The sequence below is a fragment of the Fukomys damarensis genome, unplaced genomic scaffold (assembly GCF_012274545.1).
Source record: "Fukomys damarensis isolate Sample0158 unplaced genomic scaffold, DMR_v1.0_HiC HiC_scaffold_37, whole genome shotgun sequence".
Classification (NCBI taxonomy): Eukaryota; Metazoa; Chordata; class Mammalia; order Rodentia; family Bathyergidae; genus Fukomys; species Fukomys damarensis.
The window spans coordinates 48,907,958-48,919,857 of record NW_022900949.1 but is presented as its reverse complement, the minus strand read 5'-3'; the positions used below and the strand labels follow the sequence as shown (position 1 = coordinate 48,919,857).

At 38.0% G+C, this 11,900-nt stretch overlaps 1 protein-coding gene across 2 annotated transcripts in view; it reads left to right on the top strand.

Annotated features, from left to right (window-relative positions):
- Positions 1–11,900, top strand: part of LOC104863178 — a 262,181-nt gene that overhangs the window by 80,920 nt on the left and 169,361 nt on the right. The window lies entirely within an intron of this gene.

Below are 11,900 nucleotides of genomic sequence, written 5' to 3'. Positions count from 1 at the left end.
GGGAGGGCAGAGGTAAGGGGAAAAAATGAGAATCAAGACTTGCCATGTAAAGGTACATGATCCCAACAATGAATGTAACTGTACTGTATCCCTAAATGTACCAATAAACTCAATAAAAAAAAAAAAGAATTATGCTACCTGATTTTAAGGGTTACCAAAAAGCTGCTGTATGACAATGCGGTAGAGGTGATGGGATAGGATAGAAAGCTCCAATACAGACCCATGCAAACATAATAAACCTATCTTTGACAAAGGTGCACAGGAAATTCAATAAAGAATGGATGGTATTTCACCAAATGGTGCCCAAGCAATGAGCATAGAAGCAGACCTAAACTTTTCACAAAATTTAACTCCAAGTAGATTGTAGAACTAACTGTAAAATACAAAGCAGTAAATCTTACAAATGGAAACAGGAGAAAATCTAGTTGACCTTATGTTGGGCAATACATGTTTAGGTACAACACAAAAACTAAAAATCTCCATTCTGTAGAAGACACTGTTAAAAGTATGAAGAGACAGACCACAAACTGGGAGAAAATACTTAAAAAGATATATCTGATAAAGGATGTGTCCAAACCCTTTACAAAGAACTCAGAATTCAGCAATTAAAAATAAGGTTTAATTAAAAAATGGGCAAACATTCTGACAGACATTTCACCAAAGAAGATAAACAGATGGTAAAGAAACAGTTGAAAAAATACTTAGCATGATTTGTTGATAGGGAATCATAAATTAAAACAGCAATGAGATATCCCTGCTGCGTATCTCTTAGAATAGCTTAAGTCCATAACACTGGTAATAGTAATTTTGGGTGAGGATGTGGAACAAGAGCTCTTATTAAGTACTGGGGGAAATGTAAAATGATAGAGCCATATTTCAAGACAACTTAGCAGTTTTGTACAAAGCTAGTAAGTCTTGTCATATAGTCCAGCAATTGTACTCCTAGGTTTTTATCCAACTGACTTGAAAATTTAAGTCCACATAATTATCAGCACATAAATAAATATTCATCACAGCTTTATTCATAGTTGTCCCAAAGTGGAAGCAACCAAGATGATTTTTTAATAAGTGAAAGGATCAATAAACTATGGTACTTCCACACAATGGAATACCATTCAGTAATAGAAAAGAATGAGCTAGTAAGCCATGAAAAAACACGATAGAATCTTAAATGCATACTATTAAGGGAAATGAACCAGTCTGAAAAGCATGTTGTTTGACTCATACTATATGATATTTTGGAATAGATAAAATGATAGTCGCTAAACAGTCTTTATGTCTTTCAGAGGAGTAAAAGTGAATAAGTGCAACTCATGGGGTTACTTAAGGATGATTAAACTACTTGTATGATGATGTAAATGGTGTGCAAATAACACTCGGCATTTGCCAAAACCTATGGAACTTCACAACCCGAAGAGTGAACTTTAATGTATGTAAATGAAAGAAATCATTTTAGAGGTCGAGGTGACTCCAGTACAATATTTAATGCAGACTAGGACAAAAGAAATCTAACTATATTACAAATGTATGAAGCAGCCTCATTGAAGGGGTAGAGGGAAAGATGCTGACCTAAATAACTTTAGAGGTGCATGAAGACTGTAAGACCAAGGACAAAAAGAATTATACACAAACCTCATACTATAGCTGGTAAAGTGTGTTTCCCATAGGAATGTAGGTTGACAATTCTGCAACCACCATACAAATAAACTGAAATTTAAGAATTAAATAGATAAATGAAGGATGGTGGTAATCAGATTTCTCACTGATGCTGTGAAAGGTTATATACAAGCAAGGTTAGTAGGTTAGAAGGATCCATGTGGTACTGAATTAGAGTAGGAGACATTAATGTATGAACTCATTAGGTTAATATTTAAGTAGATGGATACATTTAGAAATTTTCTTATATAATATATAGACACACATTAGGACACACATATATTTTCTTGTTCTGTCATCTGAGAAGGCCTAGAACCAGTGGCACTGCAGCAGGAACAAGCATACTCTGATCTAAGTCTTGGTTTCTGCTGTCATTTTTAATAAAATAATCAGAGATCCCGGAGAAACAATTTTTGTAAGGTTGAGGCAGGGCATATGCAAGATTATCGTAAAGCATTATATAGTGCCAGAAAGGTAGAAAAAGCAAAAAAAAACCCACAATTATACAGTATGCCAAAGGGATACAGGAGCCTGCTGAAAGAATTTCCCATGGCCAAAGCAGGGAAAAACTGGGTAAGAAAATTAGTAGAGCAGTATTGGGTTATAACCCAAAGTATAAAATAAATAACCATGGGGCCAGGGATTTAGCTCTGTGGTTCTGCCGCCAGCCTCGCAAGCGCAGGGTCTTGAGTTTGATCCCTGGTACCAAAACAAACAAACAAACGAAAAGCATAAATTCATACTAATATAAATAAATGGTTAAATAAACACAAACATAAATAAATGTTAGAGAATCAATATATCTCCTATGTAGAGGAATGCCACATAATTTATGAGGGTGATCAAACACTACAGTGAATATATAAAAAATTATTGCACAAAAGACAAGTGATCATGAATGCCCTCAAAATATTCGAAATATTCAAAATGCTTCCTCTTGCTCCAAACACACTCATCCCATCATTCTTGGAAATGCTTCTTTCATTGTGATAAGTTTTAAAAATTTAACCATTAACCATTTTTTTAGCTAGTCTACCCTTAATGTCATGCAACATAACTCCCTCCTCTTTAATTGTGGGGTGAACAGAGTGACTTCCTTCCAAAGAATACATTATGGATGCAGGTTAAAGAAAAGCACTCGGCCCTGGAGGAGGTGGTGGACAGATGAAGGACTGTCTCCAGAGTCAGAGGTCAGGCTGTAACATGGTTCGGATCTGAAGACACCACCCTGGAAATCAGCTGAGGAGATCGTTTAGTGGAATTGGTATACTCCACTTAGTGAGTGTGTACTTAGTAACATTTTATAAACATGTTCTCATTGAATCCTCCAACAAGTCTGTGAAGCAGTCATTTTCTTTTTGCAAATGAGGAACTGAGATCCAGAGAGCACATGTGTCCTGGAGGCTAGAGCTGAAACTGTGACTATAGCTTGAGGCTGGCTCTGTCTAAATCTATGCTCCTCATATTACTTCAATGCTTTTATTTGCTATGTACTTTAACTATCATCCAGGCCCCATGATCAAGGCTTTAAATGTATCATCATATAAAATGTTTGATATGTTCTTTTATAGATAGGGAAAGCATCTCAGAAGAATTCACTGGAAATTTGTCAAAGCCTACAGGTAGAAAATGGTGGTGAAGATATTCAAACACAGCTACTTCTGAGACCCAAGTGTTAAACAAGTAGGCTGTTCACACTTTGCACAGTAATGGTTGGAGGTGATTTTTTTTTCTTCAGGTCAATTTTTTTTTCTCATTGAGTTTATTGGTACTTTTTATGTATAGAGTATAGTTACATTGATCATTGGGGGATCTTGTACCTTTACATGACAGGTCTTGGTTCTCATTTTTTCCCCTTATCCCTGCCCTCCCTTCACCCCCCCATTCCCTATTTACAAATACTTTATTTCCATTTTTTCACTTTCTCATGTTTTTTTTTCCTTTTCCCTTATTACCTTTCCCCTACCCTTCCCATTTCCCCTACACCTGTAGCCCTTTTCTTCCTATTTCACATTGTCCGTTATATTATTAGGATCTTATGTACCAACTGCATGATGTAGGACCTATCAAGTCTTTCTTTGAACTACTTCCTCTCTCTGGGTTTAACTTGAGTGACCAATTACATGGTCACTGAAGTCCCCTTTCTATGTCTATCTGTTACTGCTCAAAGATCTACATTTCACACTGGTAGCTTCGACTGCTGAAAGTTTTGCTGTAGAGGATCCTTCTACCTTCAGCTCAGCAAAGCAGCATTAATTTCCTCAACTGCCAGCTGCAGACTTCTGATGTGGAGCTTGTGATAAAGTTCTCTAGCAATGTGTCAACATAATTTAGTTGCACATGTCATTGTGGCTTTTGATGCTCAGTGTGGCCTGCAGGGGAAATTCTATCTAGGTCACACAAGGTGAAATCTACTAATAACAGCCTGTGATAAACAGGTAAGATGTTAACTGAGAAGTTGCTGCCCATTTGTATTTGCCAGTTTTACTTGGGGTGCGGAGTTCTTGCAGCCTGCATTACTTCGCAGTGTAGGATGCAAGGAGCAGATTTAGCAGCAGGAGGGCCGTATCAAGAGATCCAATAATTCAAAGCTCATGAGAATGATGCCCAGGGTCTTCAGCATCCATATATCACAGTAGACTTTAGAAGACAGCTCGGGCTTGCATTCTCATTGGCGAGCTTAGCAGAGGATGCCACTGGAAATAGCACCATCCTCTGAATAACTAGTACAACCAGGGAACAGTTAATCCTGGCAATGGTCTGCCAGGATGCTTTCCACCAATTTCGTTCAGATAGTCAATGGCTGCCTCCAAGACTGTGATGAGTAAAGGGTTAGTCCTCTGCTTTGACCCTATGGTATGACAATGATAGCATAATTCTAAGTCACAACAGATGAATTTTATAATTATTAGTCTTCTTTGGGCATTGGAGCACTGGGGTGTAGGTTGTAAGCAGTGGCACTAGTATATTTGATATGGGATTAACATGTATATTTATAATTTTGTGGGATGGAATTAGTGAGATGCTGCTGCTATTTATCCTGTTAATATTCTAGGTTTTAGAGGAAATGTAACAGATGAGAGTCTGGGTGGGAAGATTGGAGGTGAAGTGTCTTTACTTTCAGGAGAAGATGGCACAGGTCAAAGTTGAACTTTAAAATGATGAAAATGTGATATGCATATGTATCAGTCCCCCAAACTGAATGTGATCACTGTGTATCACAAATATATTAGATAAAAATATATATGTACATCTCACTTCCTCAAAAATAAATATAGAATCTGAGATGTACTGGGGAATTGATACAAGAATAGAAGAAATGGAATATGATTTGTAGATGATGAACCTGATCTATTATACTATTAGTATATTTTGAATATATATATCTATGTATGTTTAAATGTCTATGTAATAAAGCACTTGTATTAGAGTGCAAAAAATAAGGAATCTAGAGATGATTCTGTCTCGAGCATAATCAATCTGGATGGGATGAGCTGAAAGCAAAACAAGTGCTAGAAGAAATATTTTTGCATATATTTTAGAATTTTTACCTGTGAGATCAGGAAATAGGAAACTGATTGGTTTAGAATTTGGATTTTTCTGCATCAACAAAGGTTGGACTTGGAAGGGAAGGAATACAATGCTAAATTTTATGGGCCAGCTTGAGGCATTCTATTTTGTAGGCATTGTGTTCTTTGGACTATGTCGTTATCATCTGCTGCATATTGTTTAACACTGTCTGGCAAGCTTGGTTGGACAACATCGCTGGGCATTATTTAAGATGGGAAATAGGATAGCAGTGACTTCTTGGCCTCCTGCCAGGTAGTGCAGTTGTAGTTCCAGATATATCTTGGCAGGACTGGCAAATTGGAGGGAATCTCCTGCCAGAGAGTTGTGTTTAATGGTGACTGATGAGAGCTCCTGTGTGAACTCACCGCAATGGGAGAAGGTGCCAGACAGTCCATGTGTCCAGAACAAAAGCCCTGGCTGTTGGTGGAGAGCCATTATGTTTTCTTTTAGCTCAGTACCCATTGGACTCATCCATTCATCCAAAGCCCTTTTTCTGAGACATTAATATGTAGTAGTAACTGTGTTATGTGTAGAGTTGTAACAGTGAACTAGACAATGAGTGCTCATACTCTGTGGATGTTAGGTGGCTGAGAATAAACTTGAAAGAGCTGTTGTATTAGCTCTGGCAAGCATTGGAGCATACACAGTTCATTTCCTCTAAAACCAGGTGTTGAGTGGAGAATGCCACTCAATCATTCAGAACTGACTACGTTGGTACTGTGGCACCATGTAGATGCTGGGGCTGATGCTGCTTTCTGATGAGATAGGAGGGGGAGACTATCCACAGCAGAACAGATATCTCTGGGCCGAGAAGAGCAAAAACAAAAACTGTTGTGCCTTCTAGGGCAATAACAGAGATCACTATGCTCTGTAGAGATGCAGATATAAACATAAGTCAGCAGAGTGGTGATGGGGGACAAAGTGTGTTCTGCAACCCCTGAGAGGGATAAAAAGTGGGATCAATAGTGGAGGGACAGTAGGGCAAGAAGGGGAATACTTTTGTGCCAGAGTATTCATGAGATTCAATGGGGCTATCCAGAGACATTGGGGAGACTTTTCAGTGGAGAAATCTGTTTTACTGTTAATAATAACTTCATACACTGCTAGCTGTTGAATGGGGCAACTGATTACAATAATCATAATGAGAACATCAACAAAAGTGCTGCTCTCTATCATGACTGCTACCACCACTGTAATTATTGTCATTATTGGATGCTTACCAGTGTGCACTGACTGGGCTGTGAACTTTGAAGACATTACTGCTGATTGATAGAAGGTTTACAAGGGACTTACAGTTTGGGCTAAGATGAAGAAACAGGAAACAGATTTATCCTCCTGTTTGTAGTAATCAAAGCATGAGTAAAATATGCAAAATAATTGTTTTTAATATATGACTATCAGGCAATAGAGTATAATGATACTTGAAAAATAAGAAATAAAGTGCACCTGGACATCCCAGCTCACATGCTATGATGTAGGGAAGGGAACCAAGACAAAATAATCTAGAATCATTGAAAAGAGATCAGTAGTGGACCAAAAATGAGAAGAGCAGGAAATGTGGGGAAACAAAGGGAAGAGGAAACTTTTCAAAGTAATGTAAGTGTTTATTGTCTTGATTTTGGTGATAGTTTTATGGGTACATACATATAAACTTTCCAAATGGTAGACTTGTAATACTTGAATTTTATTTATTGTGTTAATTATACCCCAGTAAGGCTGTAACAACTTTGAAAGACATTAGAGATTACTGCGGTTTATATTTTAAAGATGAGAAAATTGACATCAGAGGAAATTAAGTGGCCTGTGTAAGACCAAATAATTTATAAGAGAATGATGTAGGAATTCTATTCTGTGTGTCTTTCAGTGGTATCCTATGGCAACATCAAAGCTAAAATTCCTTGAATGATTCTTGAAAAGACTATATTTTAAAAACTATCCATTATAGGGATCATTTGTTGATGGACACTTTCCAGTGTGTATAGTGCTTTCCATCACCTGACATACTATAGCTATATTAGTTTGCTGTTAAATGTAAATCCCCTATCCATTCCTTGACAGTGGGAAGTAAACTCATGAGAGAAGGGATTTTTGTTTTTATATACTATTTATATTGATTTTCTTTTATATACCATGTTGGTACCTCTTTATCTCTTGTTCTAGTGGACACTTTGGTGATTAAACATGCATGAATTCCTTAAATTTAACAGAGACGTAGCCTGTCAGTGCCTTGCCTTGTGCCTGCTGCCTCTTGCTTCACATCCCAGAGTGTTACTTACTGTAAGACCCTACTCAAGTGGCATATATTACTTGGAAATGCATGTTTCCTTCATGACCTTTTTCTAATGGGAGTTATGATCCAGTGGATGAATACTACCTCTCCTCACCTCCACATTACTTTCTCAGGGATGGCACTGCAGAGGACTCAGTTAGGTGACAAAAGTTATGCTCTTGTATTTGTATTTGCTCCTCTCTTTCCTAGGTCTACCCTTTTTGACTCTCATTCCTAACATCTGAAATCATACCCCCAATTACCTCAGTGCCTCAGTGGTATAGCACTTGCTTAGCACACTCAAGGCCCTGGGTTCAGTCCCCAGCACTGCAAAAAGAAAAAGAAAATTTTGGTACCAGGAGTGGTACACTGAAGTAAACCTTTGGGTGGCACTTTAGATCTGTGCTACTCATGATTGGATGGAATAAAAATCTCTGAGTCAGTGATAAGTGGGGTAATAACAACTTCTCAGAGACAGAGACATTATTACTAAAGTTTTCAACTAGGTTTACTTGGGATGAAAAGCAGGTAGAAAATTTCAGTGTTATGGTATCTGTTGGTTACAGACAGTGAACAGTATGGAAGCAATGATAATTCTAGAGTGAACTGGCTTTCAAAAACTTTATTAGAGCCTTAAAAATGACCATCTTGGATCACACAACTGGCAAATTATGTTGTGAACATCAGAAATTTCTTTGGAAGCTTTTAAGTAGGTGCTTAATGGAGGTCCCTGCAGACACAGAGCAGACATATTGCTGAAGATCTGGCCCAGCATCTAATTGTAAGGGTATCTATTAGGCCTGCAAAGGAGCCAGAATGTACAGCTGGACAAGTCTCCCATGTCCTGATCATGTTTTTATTAGAAAAATAGTAGAATCCTGAGATTTGGAATGGGGCAATTTTATTAGATGAGCCCGAGGATCTTGAATCCCAAGTTTTCATTGAGCTTTCCAGAATGGCTTCCCACTGCTTTATCAGAGGATAACAGTCTCCGGTCTCTGCTTGCCTGGAGAATATGCAGTGACGTCCCTGGGGGTAGGCACCTCATAAGCACCTACTTGTTCTTCACAGGATGCCCTCACTTTCTCTCATTCCTTGAACCCAAAAACAAAAGCTAGATGTCAACATAGCCCAAATAGAGAAGTGCAGCCCATCTGGTGGGGGGGTCAGCTTATATGTGGTATGAGGGAGTTACAGGACCTATATAATACATATCAAATCACATGTGTAAGTGGATCTTATGGGTTTTGGACCAGAGAGGAGTATATGATTAGACAGAAGAGAATTATGTATTGGTGGGGCACTTGTGCATGAATTAGGATTCAGTGGTTTGACAGGGGGGACCTTGCATTTGCTGTTGGTCTAATGGTCTTTGAGGTTTGTATTAACCCTTTGAGGCTTGTATAGGATAATGAACTGCAGTATACAGTGATTTTCAAAATATGGTCCCAGTAGAGCAGAATTGTTATCACCTGGGCAAATGACATTCCTCTACTGAAGCAGACACTCTGGAGTGGATCTTGGAAGTCTGGTCATTCAGTGAGCCCTTCAGGTGATTTGAATACGCAGTAAAGGTAAAGAACCATTGACCTATAGTAACAAGGTTACTCAAATTTCTTTGTCACATTATTTAGGAGGGGGTTGGAAATATAGGGTTGTTAGAATGGATTTGACACATAGGATATGAGAACCTCTTCAAATATGTTTCTTTGGAGGACCGTGAGTATCTCTCTTCATTTAGGCAATAAAGAAGGCACAGGTAAAAGGGACAATGATGTACTTAAGATACTTGGTGATAGCTGCCCTCTGTAGGATGGGGTTAATTCTGAGAGATGCTGCCAATGAACCTGGGCTCACCAATGTCAATGAGATGATGGGATTCTAGAATGACAGGGGCAGGTGGCAGCAATAAGGGTCACAGGCAAGGTGGTGTAATTACTATAATAGGCAGTGAGAATGAAGTGGCAATTGGGGTGCATTGATCTACCAGGGTTTTTGGAAATGACTAAAGAGATCAGGGCAATTGTGAGGGTGTGTGCAGTGATAGATGGACAGCTGATTAGAGTGTTGCTCAACTTATAAAATAACAAAGACGGCTTATCTTGGCTGCCACAGTGGAAAGCCTCAATCTCTCACCCAGTTTCAATTCACAGTCTCAGAATCTACTCTTTGAATAGAAGGTTGTAAATACCTTCTATACCAATGATTTTGTGATATAACTTCATGCCCGTATGGTAAGTGTCCCACAGGACTTTCCCATCGTGCCTTGTGACCATTTGCCAGGTTAATTGTGTGCTGAGAAAAGGGGAAAATCCAGATTGGGAGGGACTATAGGTCTGGGGTCTGAGCTACTATTAATGCTAATGCCACTGAATCACCATGGGTTTTGAACCTGGAAAATGTTCACCACAATAACCCCAATCAATCACAATAACTCCTAATCAATCTTGGGTCCTTTGTAGTTAAATTTCTTCTCATTTCCTGGCTCAAATTCCTCAAGCACATCACCAAAGACAGGTGGCACATAATTTCTTTTAGCTTATTTCTTTTTTTTTGGTACTGGGAGTCAAACTCAGAACCTTGCCGTTGCTAGGCAGGCGTAGTGACACTGCGCTAAATCCCCAGCCCAAGCTCATTTCTTTTTAATGCTTATTGAGACAAGAGTCTAAAATGGTTGTTGAGTCACTGGCTTTATCTTACTCAGGTGAAACGGAGTTATATAATGTTAGAAGTTGCAGTTTCTCTTTGACAAAGTTAGGCCGATCAACACATATCTATCTTATTCTCAGAATTTAAATATGACCAGTGTTGTTCTTGTTTCTGAATATAGCAAATTAAAAAAATGTATCTATTTATTTTTAGAATTAAAAATAATTTAATTGAAATATGTAAATTTTAATTCAATTAAAAATATGTAAGTCTTGAACAGAGATAGATATGTAAAAATGCCACAATATATTTTAGATAACTTATAATGCCTATTCTTTTTTGACTTATTAGTATATGTTTGCAGTATATAATGATTACATTCACTACAGGGAGTTGGCACATGCACATAACACATTTCAATTCCTTGTTTTCCCCTTCCTTTCACTCCTCTTTTTATTTTTCCAGCCTCAAATGCACTTATTTATAAGACCTTATAAAGGTAATTATCAAATATACAGATTTAAAACCAAACAGGCCAAAGAACATATAAAACATGAAAGACAATTGAACTAAGTTAAGATACACTTTTAGATAAGTTGTCTGTGCTAGATTATAATTTTTTTACTTTTTTCCTATTATCTGAAATATTTCCTTTATATGTATATAAAGTTTTTTTATATGAGAGAAATCATGTGATATTTAAACTCGAGTTACTTCACTTTACATTATGGTCTCAAGGTGCATCCAAAAATGTAATTGGCCATCTTGCTGTTTCTCATTACTTCTGTGTACAATGCTGGGGTTAAGGCAAAGAGAGCCTCCTAAGAAACAGACCACTGCACCTGTGCCCACAGTCCTGAGCATTAGGAGAGGGAATGCTTGGTTTTGCCAGGCCTTGGCTTCTTCTTTGCAGCAATGGGGACTGATTGCCAGAAAGCCAAAGTAATATGGCTATGTCTATTATGCTTGCCCACACCAAAACTTCCCTGACCAATGGGAGAAATGGCAGGTGTCCAACAGCTTGGACATGTGAAAATACAAAATCCAAAACCAACTAAGGTCTCCCTCTTGGCCATGTTAACATCTTGTGCCATTGTAACGTAAAGATGGTTGCTTGTCTCTACCTTCCTTCTTTGCATAGTCCTTCCACAAAGAAAACCCTGACTGGTTTTCTTTGAGCTCTGTGCAGATTTTAATGGGCTTTTGTGATCCACAAAGTCCCTCTCTATGACAGCAACTTCATCTCATTTGATGTTAAACAATTTTGGGTTGTTTTCACTGTCTTCATTTATTTTATTCCAAAGCCAAAGGTTATTTTTTGGTTTGTGTCTGTTTATTGCCAAAGTACTTTTAGACATAGTTTTTTATTTCTCTTTGCTCCTGACTAATGAAAGTATTATGAAGGAAAGGTCCTATACACAGACAGACCCTGCTATAAATTTTCTCTCGCTCCCTGTTTGTATGCCTACAAACGAAATTTTAAGAGACTGCCTATGTACACATGAAAATGAGGATTTACAAAGCACACAAAGGTTCCGTGTAGATACCTCATTGCACGGATTGCTTTGGCCAGTTATCCAAATATAACTATGACTGGCACCTCTTAGGTATTGGAGGAGGAAGACAAAGGGCATGATTCCAATATTTGAGGATCGTGGTTTAGTTAGGGAGTCCCTGAGAGAGATATAAGAATAGAAAGAAAATAGAATCATGTATAAGGCATATGATGGAGGCAAATAGCAACATTATTGAAGAC